This window comes from Lynx rufus, unplaced genomic scaffold (genome assembly GCF_022079265.1).
Source record: "Lynx rufus isolate CCGP_SWC_20201006 ecotype Redwood Valley unplaced genomic scaffold, mLynRuf1.p SCAF_7, whole genome shotgun sequence".
NCBI classification, from domain to species: domain Eukaryota; kingdom Metazoa; phylum Chordata; class Mammalia; order Carnivora; family Felidae; genus Lynx; species Lynx rufus.
The window spans coordinates 141,285,137-141,294,327 of record NW_025814889.1 but is presented as its reverse complement, the minus strand read 5'-3'; the positions used below and the strand labels follow the sequence as shown (position 1 = coordinate 141,294,327).

General features: G+C 67.9%; 1 long non-coding RNA gene across 1 annotated transcript; it reads right to left on the bottom strand.

Annotated features, from left to right (window-relative positions):
- Positions 1–656: 656 nt before the first annotated feature.
- LOC124502221 (uncharacterized) lies at positions 657–2,737 on the bottom strand. The gene is made up of 4 exons (XR_006959876.1): positions 2,626–2,737; positions 2,074–2,291; positions 1,187–1,557; positions 657–946 (listed from the first exon to the last, which is right to left on the bottom strand). It is a non-coding gene; the product is annotated as an uncharacterized LOC124502221 (long non-coding RNA).
- Positions 2,738–9,191: the final 6,454 nt, after the last annotated feature.

Genomic DNA, 9,191 nt, shown 5'->3' with positions numbered 1-9,191 from the left:
GACTGGGGAGGCTTCTGGTGGGCGCCCCGCTCCCCCCCCGGCAGGCATCCCCCCCCACCCCGGGAGGCACCCTGCTCCCCCCCAGCAGGCACCCCACCCCGGGAGGCACCCCGCTCCCCCCCATCAGGCACCCCACCCCGGGAGGCACCCCGCTCCCCCCCAGCAGGCACCCCACCCCGGGAGGCATCCCGCTCCCCCCCCAGCAGGCACCCCACCCCAGGAGGCACCCCCGGGAGGCACCCCGCTCCCCCCCAGCAGGCACCCCACCCCGGCAGGCACCCCCGGGAGGCACCCCGCTCCCCCCCAGCAGGCACCCCACCCCGGGAGGCACCCCGCTCCCCCCCAGCAGGCACCCTACCCCGGGAGGCACCCCCAGGAGGCACCCCACTCCCCCCCAGCAGGCACCCTACCCCGGGAGGCACCCCCGGGAGGCACCCCGCTCTCCCCCCGGCAGGCATTCCCCCCCCACCCCGGGAGGCACCCCGCTCCCCCCCAGCAGGCACCCCACCCCGGCAGGCACCCCGCTCTCCCCCCGGCAGGCATTCCCCCCCCACCCCAGCAGGCACCCCGCTCCCCCCCCAGCAGGCATTCCCCCCCCACCCCGGCAGGCACCCCGCTCCCCTCCAGCAGGCACCCCACCCCGGCAGGCACCCCGCTCCCCCCTCCAGTGCCCGTAGAAGGGACACTGAAGGACCTAGAAAGGAAAGCGTTTTCCTTTTTTCCGTGGTCTCTTTCTCAACTAGCCGTGGTTGTTTGTTATTTGTTATTTCACGTTCGGAGTGAAGAAACATCGAACTGTCAAATCGGTATCGTCAATGTTCTCCTTTTTACGTTGTGCCGGGCAGGTGTTTGGCCGTGAGCTGGTCGCAGACGTGGAAATCCCCGAGGTTTGTGTTTCGGGGCTGCTGCCCGCCGCTAACTCAGCAGCTTTTTCACCGGGTAAAATCTACACCACAGACGATTCGCCAGGTCAGCTAACGGTTTGTAAGTGCCTGGTTCAGGGGCACCAAGTACATTCACGTTGTTGTGCACCCACCCCACTACCCGTCTCCAGAACTTCTCCATCTTCCCAAACTGGAACTCCCTCCCCATCAGACGCTCACCCCCCCCCCCCACCAGCACCCTCCCCAGCACCACCGTCTCTACTCTCTGCTTCTGTGAATCTGACCACTCCAGATTCTGGTACCTCCTGTAGACGTGAAACCACACAGGATTTGTCTTTCTATGATGGCTTCTCTCGCTGAACACAGTGCCCTCAGGGTTCACCCGCGGTGCAGCAGGGGTGAAGCGCCCTTTCTAGGGATGATCGCCTACACGGATGGACCGCGTCTTGCTCGTCCCTTCGTCCATCAGTGGACACTCAGGTCGCTTCCACTTTTTGTGCACCGGGATAACGGCGTGTACGCGTGTGTGTGCAGGTGTGTGTGAGGCCCCGCCTTCCGCTCCTGCGGGCACGCGCCCGGGACGGAAGCCAGTGTCCCTGGCGGCTCCACGAGGGGGCTCCGGGCTGTCTCCCCAGCGGCTGCTCCCGTCAGCCGTGCGCAGCTAGTGGCCGTCCTAGGGGGCATCTCGGGTGGTTTCGATTTGCAGCTCCCCCAGGGTTCGCTGCCCCCGCTGTCCTCTGCCCCCTGCTGAGATCCCCAGCCACCACGACCCGTCTCCCCTCAGCCCCTCTCGTGGCCACTCGCTCCTGACCGGGCAGCAGGACGCAGCTGGGGACACCCATCCGGTGGCCTGCTCCGTCTGCTCTGTGTCCCTTCCTGTGCTCTCCACCCCCCCTCCTGCCCGCCCTGTCACACCTGTCCCCTTCTGGCCCCTCCTGCTCAGGGACCCCTCAGAGCTCCCCCGCCCCGTCATCGGTTTTCCCTGTGACCATGTCCAGCAGGCACATTCGGGGCATCGTCTCTCATCCTTACAAGACTCTCTGGACTCCCCTCCCCCTGCCGCCGTGACACTTTACCGCTGACCTCCTGCAGGGGCGGCCCCCCTCGCTGCCCCTCTCCCCTCCTGAGCTCAGGCCCACAGCCGGCTCTGCCTTTGGGGGGGGGGGCTTTGACAGTGGGAGCAAATTACCCCAAGCTTCACTGGCTCCCTCCGACCCCGGCTGTGTGGCCTCGCGGTTTCCGGGTCCGGCGTCCAGGGAGGGCGGGGCTGCGGTCTCATCCGAAGCTCACTCCTGGGGGTGCGGATTCGGGTCCTCACCGATGGGACTTCCCGCGGCTGTGCAGCGCGTGGGCCTCTCCGTGCGGCGGCTTCCGGCACAGCCTTTCCGAGTCAGCCGCCGGGCCGCGCTGGAGGGGAGGCCACGACACGATACGCGAAACCAGGAGGCGGGATGCGGAATCCGCCCAGCGCTCACCACCCACCCTCGCCGCGATGACCCCGGTGCCCCTCCTCCCTGACCTCCCTCCTCCCCCCCTGCAGAGTGGCCAGAGGGCCTGGGACGACCTAGGTCCTGCCCCGCCGCTGCTCTGTCCTCAGTCCTCCCAATGGCCTTCTCGCTGTCGTGGACACTGCCTCCAGCTGGGACCCCCAGCGGCTCCCGGCCAGTGACTGAGCAGAACGGCGGCGGACAGCCTGGCCGGCCAGCCGGGGAAGGGAGGACGGCCCTGCAGCACCGCTCACCCCATGATTCCCGGATGCTCTCACAGAGGCCCACGGCTTCACTCCGCAGCCGTCCCCCGGGGAGATGCCGTCTGCACCGGCACGGGGGCTGCAGAGCTGGGGCGCGGGGGCCCGGGTCATAAACCGGGTCCTGGGTAAGCTGAGCCGGTCCGCGGACCACAGTGCTCAGGACTCCGGTCCCCAAATGAGTAAGTGCGGTTGATGCACCCCGCCCAGGGGCGGGGCTCTGTTGGTGGGGACAGTCCAGCAGAAACTTCAGGAACTGCCCCCACCCGGCCAAGATGGTAAATAGCAGACTACCTTCCCGGGGGGGTGTGGCACAGGTGATACACTCTCACCGCCCTGAGGGTGCGGGCCACGGCCTAACTCCCCGGGGTGGCCCCCTGCAGAGCGCGGGCACCCTGGGGACAACGCAGGCCCCGGGCTCTGGTGCGCAGCCAGCCACCCGCAACGGGACGCGGGTGGTGCGGTGCCCGCGGACGGGGATGGGCACAGCGGTGATCGCTGCCGTGACTGTGTGGGGACTCTGTGCTCCTGTCCCCGGAGCTCTGGGCTCCACGGTCAGCGGCCCCGGTGCCCATGAGACCCGGTCCCCCCAGGGAGCCCAAGGAGCACAGGCTGAGCCAGCAACATGCTGGGGGGGGGGGTAGTGGCCGGCCCAGCCAGCGGGAGGCCGCCGCTCGCAGCCACGCCCCGGCATGGCCACGGACGGACACGACCGCCAAGTCCGGGCCCGTCCGAGACGAGAGCTTGCATCAGGCAGGGCTCGCCAGCGGGGGACCCCAGGGGCAGGGGTCCTCGTTAACGGAGGGACCCTCCCTCCTCGACCTGACCGTAGGTCCCTTCCTGAAGACCCGAGGCCCTGGGGACCTGAGAGCCACAGACAGGAACACCCTCGAGAGCCAGGGTGGCCGTGGGCCACGTACCCCTCCAGCCACACGGCCCCCCCCCACCAGCTCCCCCTCGGGTAGCTGCCGCTTCACGGGGTCCGCTCTGGGTGCGGGGGCTCGGGGACAAATACCGAGGCGATCTGGGGGGAAAGTGACTTTCAGGTGCGGTGTTCAAAACTCCTGAGGTTGTTCACGGAGTTCCCCTGCCCCGCACCCGCCCAGGCCTGAGGCACTAGCCTCCCAGTCCCCCGGGGCCGCCCCTTGACCTGCGCCTGGGCGGGCAGCAGAAGCCCAGGTCCCCGTGTAGGGGCGGCCCCCGCCCCACCCTGCCTCTTGCTGTCACAGTCAGCTCAGATGCGGGCGAGGCCGACTCCGGGTCTGGGGGCCCTCACGGGTGACGACGGGACCCCCACCACGATCCGGGGGGTACCCCAGGCACTCCGGTGGCCAGCCTGGCCGTCTGACCGCCACCCAGCGCCGGGCCTGCTGTGGCAGGGAACAGCTGTGGCTTTGTGTCCCCAACAGTCAGGAGGTGGCCTCGGCCACCCAGACGTCTCAGCGCTGCCACTGGCTTCTAGAAGCTTCATGCACAGCATTTTGGGCCATTCCTCCTGTTTGCCTGGAGCGTCACACAGGCTCCGAATGTACAGGGTCAGCGGTGAGCAGACGCCCACGTTGGGCGCCCCATCGGCCTGCCTCCTCCCACCTCCACTCATTCCTTCCTCGGTTCATTCTGTCCTTAATCCACCCACTTGTGGTTACCCACGTGCGCCTCCCCCACTCGTCCCCTCCTTCCCTCGTTCATTCATTCACTTCCTCCCCCACTCATTCACTCCCTCCCTCCTTCATTCATTCACTCCCTCCTTCACTGACTCCCTCCCTCACTCGTTCATTCACTCCCTCCCTCTCTCCTTCATTCATTCACTCCCTCACTCATTCGCTCCCCCCTCATTCATTCATTCACTCCCTCCTTCATTCATTCACTTCTTCCCCCACTCATTCACTCCCTGCCTCATTCATTCATTCACTTCCTCCCTCATTCATTCATTTACTCACTCACTCCCCCCTCATTCATTTCCTTCCTCCCTCTTTCATTCACTCACTCCCCCCTCATTAATTCACTCCCTCTGTCTTTCCTTCATTCATTCACTCCCTCCCTCACTCCCTCCCTCCCTTACTCGTTCACTTCCTCCCTCCCTCACTCGTTCATTCACTCCTCCATGACCCAATAGGTAGTTCTTCCCTGGAGTCAGCTGGGAGCCAGGCCCACGTCGGGTCTCAGGAAGGGAGGGCAGAGGGATAGATAGTTGTATTTTTGCATCTACTCACTATTAAACGAAACTTCCTGGTGAGCCTATAGGTCTGCAGCACTGCGGACGGCTGGACAGATGGTCGGATGGACAGACAGACACACAGGTTCCCTGGTTGTGGGTTCTGGCCGAGGCGTCCCTGAAACAGTCACCTGAAGCCCCCGGTGCCCTCTCACTTTCTCAGACACAGGTGGCCATCTGGTCGGCTGAAGCGGACGTGGCCACAACAGCGTGACAAGGCCCGGATGCAGGAACACAAACAACGGGCGGCACCCCCAGACTGAGCACCCTGCCCCGAACTTGGAGCGGTCCCCTCCCTCATTCACTCCAGTCTACCAACAAATGCCCTCCGTGCCGCTGCGGCCCTCACTCCAGCCGGGAATTCCGTAGCCCCCCGGCCCCGTCCCCACCGCGCGGCAAAGGGACTTCCTAGCCTCTGTCAGCTCATGGCCTCTCTGTGCAGAAGCCACCAGGCTCCCACCCGGCAGCGCAGAGGCCAAGTCCCGCCCAGGTCTGCCCCCTTTCCCCCCTGAAGCCCCTCACACCAGCACCTAAAGACACTCTGCTCCCGCTCTCCCGGCCCCCATGCAGCATCCTGTAGTCCTGGGGCCCCCGCCTCACCCCCACCAGGCCCCCGTGGTACCCAGCACTCCCCAGAAACAGGCGGGCGGCAGAGGGAGAGCAGGTGAGGGGCAAGGGTCCTCTGGAGGCCCGGCTGTCTCCTGCGCTGAGCAATCCACGCGGCAGGGCCGGAGCCAACCGGGCCAGCCGGTCTCACCTCCCTGTGCTTCCCTGCAGGGGCCACTCCCGACGGTGCAGACCCAAGCGTTGGGGCCGCGGGAGTCACCGGTGTCCAGCTGCTGGGGAGCCCGGGAGGGTCACTCTCCAGCCGCAGCACCCCCAGCCCGGGGCCTGAACCGGCTCAGCGCACCTTTTCCTTTCCTCCTTTGCACCAGCTGCGGCGGGGGTCCAAACGCGGTCCCACCACCGGCCTGAGGAAGCCGCACTGTCAGGGCGGGAGGGGAGCAGGAGATCAGCTGTCCGGGCCTGGACACAGCCCGGCTTGGGGATGGAGTCCCCGGCCATCCCGCTCCAGACGGGAGGGACGTGGCTGGGTGCCGTGCAGACGGAGGAGAGGCAGCAGCCAGTGGGCCAGGACCCCGCGGCCCTCCCGCGTGCCCGGCTTCCTTTCTGCCTCGCTGTCCCCCTACACCCTACCCAGGCCTGGGGTGCGACGCCCACAGCCTCCCCAAAGGGCCGAGGTCGCCGCAGGACCGCGGGATCCACTCTGGCCCGTGAGAGCCCAAGGGGGACACGCGTGTGGCAGGTGGGGCGTAGCCAGAGGAGCCCTGGGCAGCGGGCGAGGGGCGACCTGAGGCTGGGTGGGGGTGGGGACCGTCACCCTGCCGCGGGGCTGGCCAGCGGCCGACTCGCAGCCATGCCGGTGGGCGTGGGGGCGAGGGGTGCGGATGCTCGAGGCCTGGCCCCCGGGGCCGGGGCCGGGGCGACTGTGCTGACGATCGGGGCTCGGAGGCGGTGCGTGTGCGCCCGTGCACGTGTGTGAGAATGTCAGGCGTGTGTGCCGATGCGTGTGGACACCCTCACGTGCACACTTGCCCGCGCTGCGGCTGGTCCGGCGAGGGAGCAGCGAGCGGGCCGCGGGCCGGATGCGCAGCAGTGACGGGGTGACCGCTGGGCCCGAGACGCCAGCGGCCCTGGGTGGAAGGGAGAAGCAGAGGGGCTGGGCTGTTCGGGGTGCCCGCTCCGCCGGGCCGTGTCCCTCTCTCCCCGTGCCTGGCAACGCAAGGCTCTGTGCTCCTTGGGCCTTAAGTCCAAGGCCACCCTCCCGGGCACCCCTGGTTGTTGTGACCTGACAGAGACCCTTCTCCGCAGCGGGCAGTGTGGGGCTGTCCTCAGTGGGTTTCCACAAGGGTCTGGGACTCCAGGGGAGCCGGGCCTGCCGTGCTCCCAGTTCTGCCTGAAGCTGGGCACCCAGTGGGCACCTGTTAGGTGCTTGTCCCTGTGTGGCCTGGGGGCAGGAGACGCTAGCATCCAGGTGACGTCCCCCCTCCCCCCCCCACCCCGTACTGTGGGACTGAGCACTGATTGCGGCTTCACCCCAAAGCTGGAGGCCTGGGTCTTGTGACCAGAGGGACTTACAGACAAGGGGATAGACAGACAGGCAGCTGGTGGCCATAGAAGCTGCTGAGAATCAGAGGAAGCTGGGGCGGGCGGCCGGCGGGTGGCCCGATGGGTCCTGGAAATCCTCTCTTCCTGTTTTCCCAACAAAGGGCCTCTGTCCCCCCAGGAAGGCCGCCGGCCAGTGGCAGCGGACGCGCCTTTTCCGTAAACAGAGTTGTTTTCCTTTTCTCCTTTTGGCACAGTGACAGCGGGCTCCAAGCCCCCCACCCTGGCCCTGGGTACCACCAGCCACATGGCCCTCCGGAGGAGATTCTCCAGGGGTCACAGTTACCTGAGACAAGGCCCCGGGAGGAGGCAGGGCACAGGAATTCACTGGTGCCCGTCCCATGGGCCAGGTGGGAGGCAGGACCAGCCTTGGGGCCCCCCAGGGTGGGTGGGGGCCGCGCTGAACTTGTGACTCCTTGGGGCTTGGCGGGACCCTATGGCTCTCAGGGCCCGCCTGGCAGCACCTGGGGCAGAGGGCCAGGGCTCAGGCCGTGCCGGAACCGGTTTCCTCCGGAGGGAGCGGTAGGGTCCAGGGCCTCCCTCCAGGCTGGCCAGGCCGCCATGCTGGCTGAGCTGCTGCCCCTGGATGGTCAGGCGTGCGGACGCTACGGTGCCTGCCCCGCAGATGAAAAGCTTGAGGATCTGAGAGGGCCTCTGGGTGGGACCCCGGGGGGTAGACTGAGGAGGCCTGCGTTTGGGGAAGGGGGGCCAGGCCAGACCAGGCAGAGGAGGAGGGGCTGGAACGCCTGCCCCGGGCCCCTTGGCCGCATGGCCTCAAGAGTGGATGACAGCTCCGCTTGCCGGCTCAGGCCGTGGGAGGACCCGGGAGGGTGTAGGGACCGTCTCAGCTGACGGCGGCTGGGGCAGTGTGGGCCCCTCTGTGCGCCTGGCCGCAGAGCAGAGCAGAGCAGGAGTGGGCTCCGTGCCCGGGCTCGCGTGGCTCTGCGAGGGCTGGTGTGTGGGTGGCTGTGTGTGCCCAGCGGCTGAAGGGGCCTGTGTGAGGGGGCTGGGGGGCTATTTATAGCTTGGCTTCAGGGGAGGAGCTATTAATGGCCAGGGTGGAGGGTGAATGGACAATACGGCAGGGAGGGGGGCGGATGCCATTCTCCACCAGAGACACGCGGGGCTGGTACCCCAGCCCCCACCCAGGCGGCGGACAAGGGCCACTGTTATGTGGCCAGCAGCTGAGCCGGGACCGCGGCTCACCTGGGAGAGCCCCGGGCTGGTGCCCACCGCCCCCCCCCCCATCTCCCTCAGGGGGTCATCCACCAGCCTCCCTTCACCCTAACCGGGGTTGTGCTGATGGTGGGGTGAGAAAGGGCTCGTGCGGTCACAGGGGCACCTCAAGCCCTCGCCGCGACGTGTGTGCTCTCAGGGGAGCTGCCTGTTTCCAGTCTGAGACCGGAGTAGATTTGACACGGGGTCCTGGCTGGCTTTGCAGGTGGTCCCCTCCTCTGTCATCACAACTCCGTGTCTGAGCACTAGGCGGGGACAGCTGGGCCTCTGGGCTACGGCAAGGGATGACGATGGAGGGGAGGGACCGCTGCTCCATCCGACTGAGGGGAAAGGTCAGACCCAACTCCACTGCGGGGCAGCCGCCCCTGGTCTCCCTGAGCCTCCGAGGTGTGGGATGTGCCCGGGGGCGCTCGGGGCAGAGCCCTGCCTCCCCGGAGGCGGGGGGAGGAGGAGCTGGGCCCCAGGAGGCTGTGGGGGCCCGGGCCCCGCGGAGACCGGCTCCCCAGACCCCTGCCCTCCGGAGACAGAGCCCGAGGTGCTGGAGGGCACGTGCGGCTGAGTGGGCACCTTCGGTGCCTGGCCCTAGAGGGCAACGCGGCGGGGCGGGGCTCCAGGGTCCCGTCTCCCGCGCTGGGGGCGCCCCCAGCCGGACATCGGGGTGGGGGCTGTCCTGGGGGCGCACACCCCGGCTGGAGGCAGCCAACCCCCCGGAGCCACGTCCTTCCCCGGCGGGGACACGGGGGCGGCCGCCCGCGCCCCCAAACTTGCGTCGCATTCGCCGGCCTGCTTCCGGGGGCCCGTTTCCCGCGGGAACACCCCCCGCAATGACGTAACGAGGGGCGCCAGCGTCCCGCCTGCGGCCACCTGTCGCCAGGCGCTTCCCAGAAGGTCGCGGCCGACCGCGCACGCGCCGCGCCTACGTCCCGAAGCCTCGGGCTTTCCC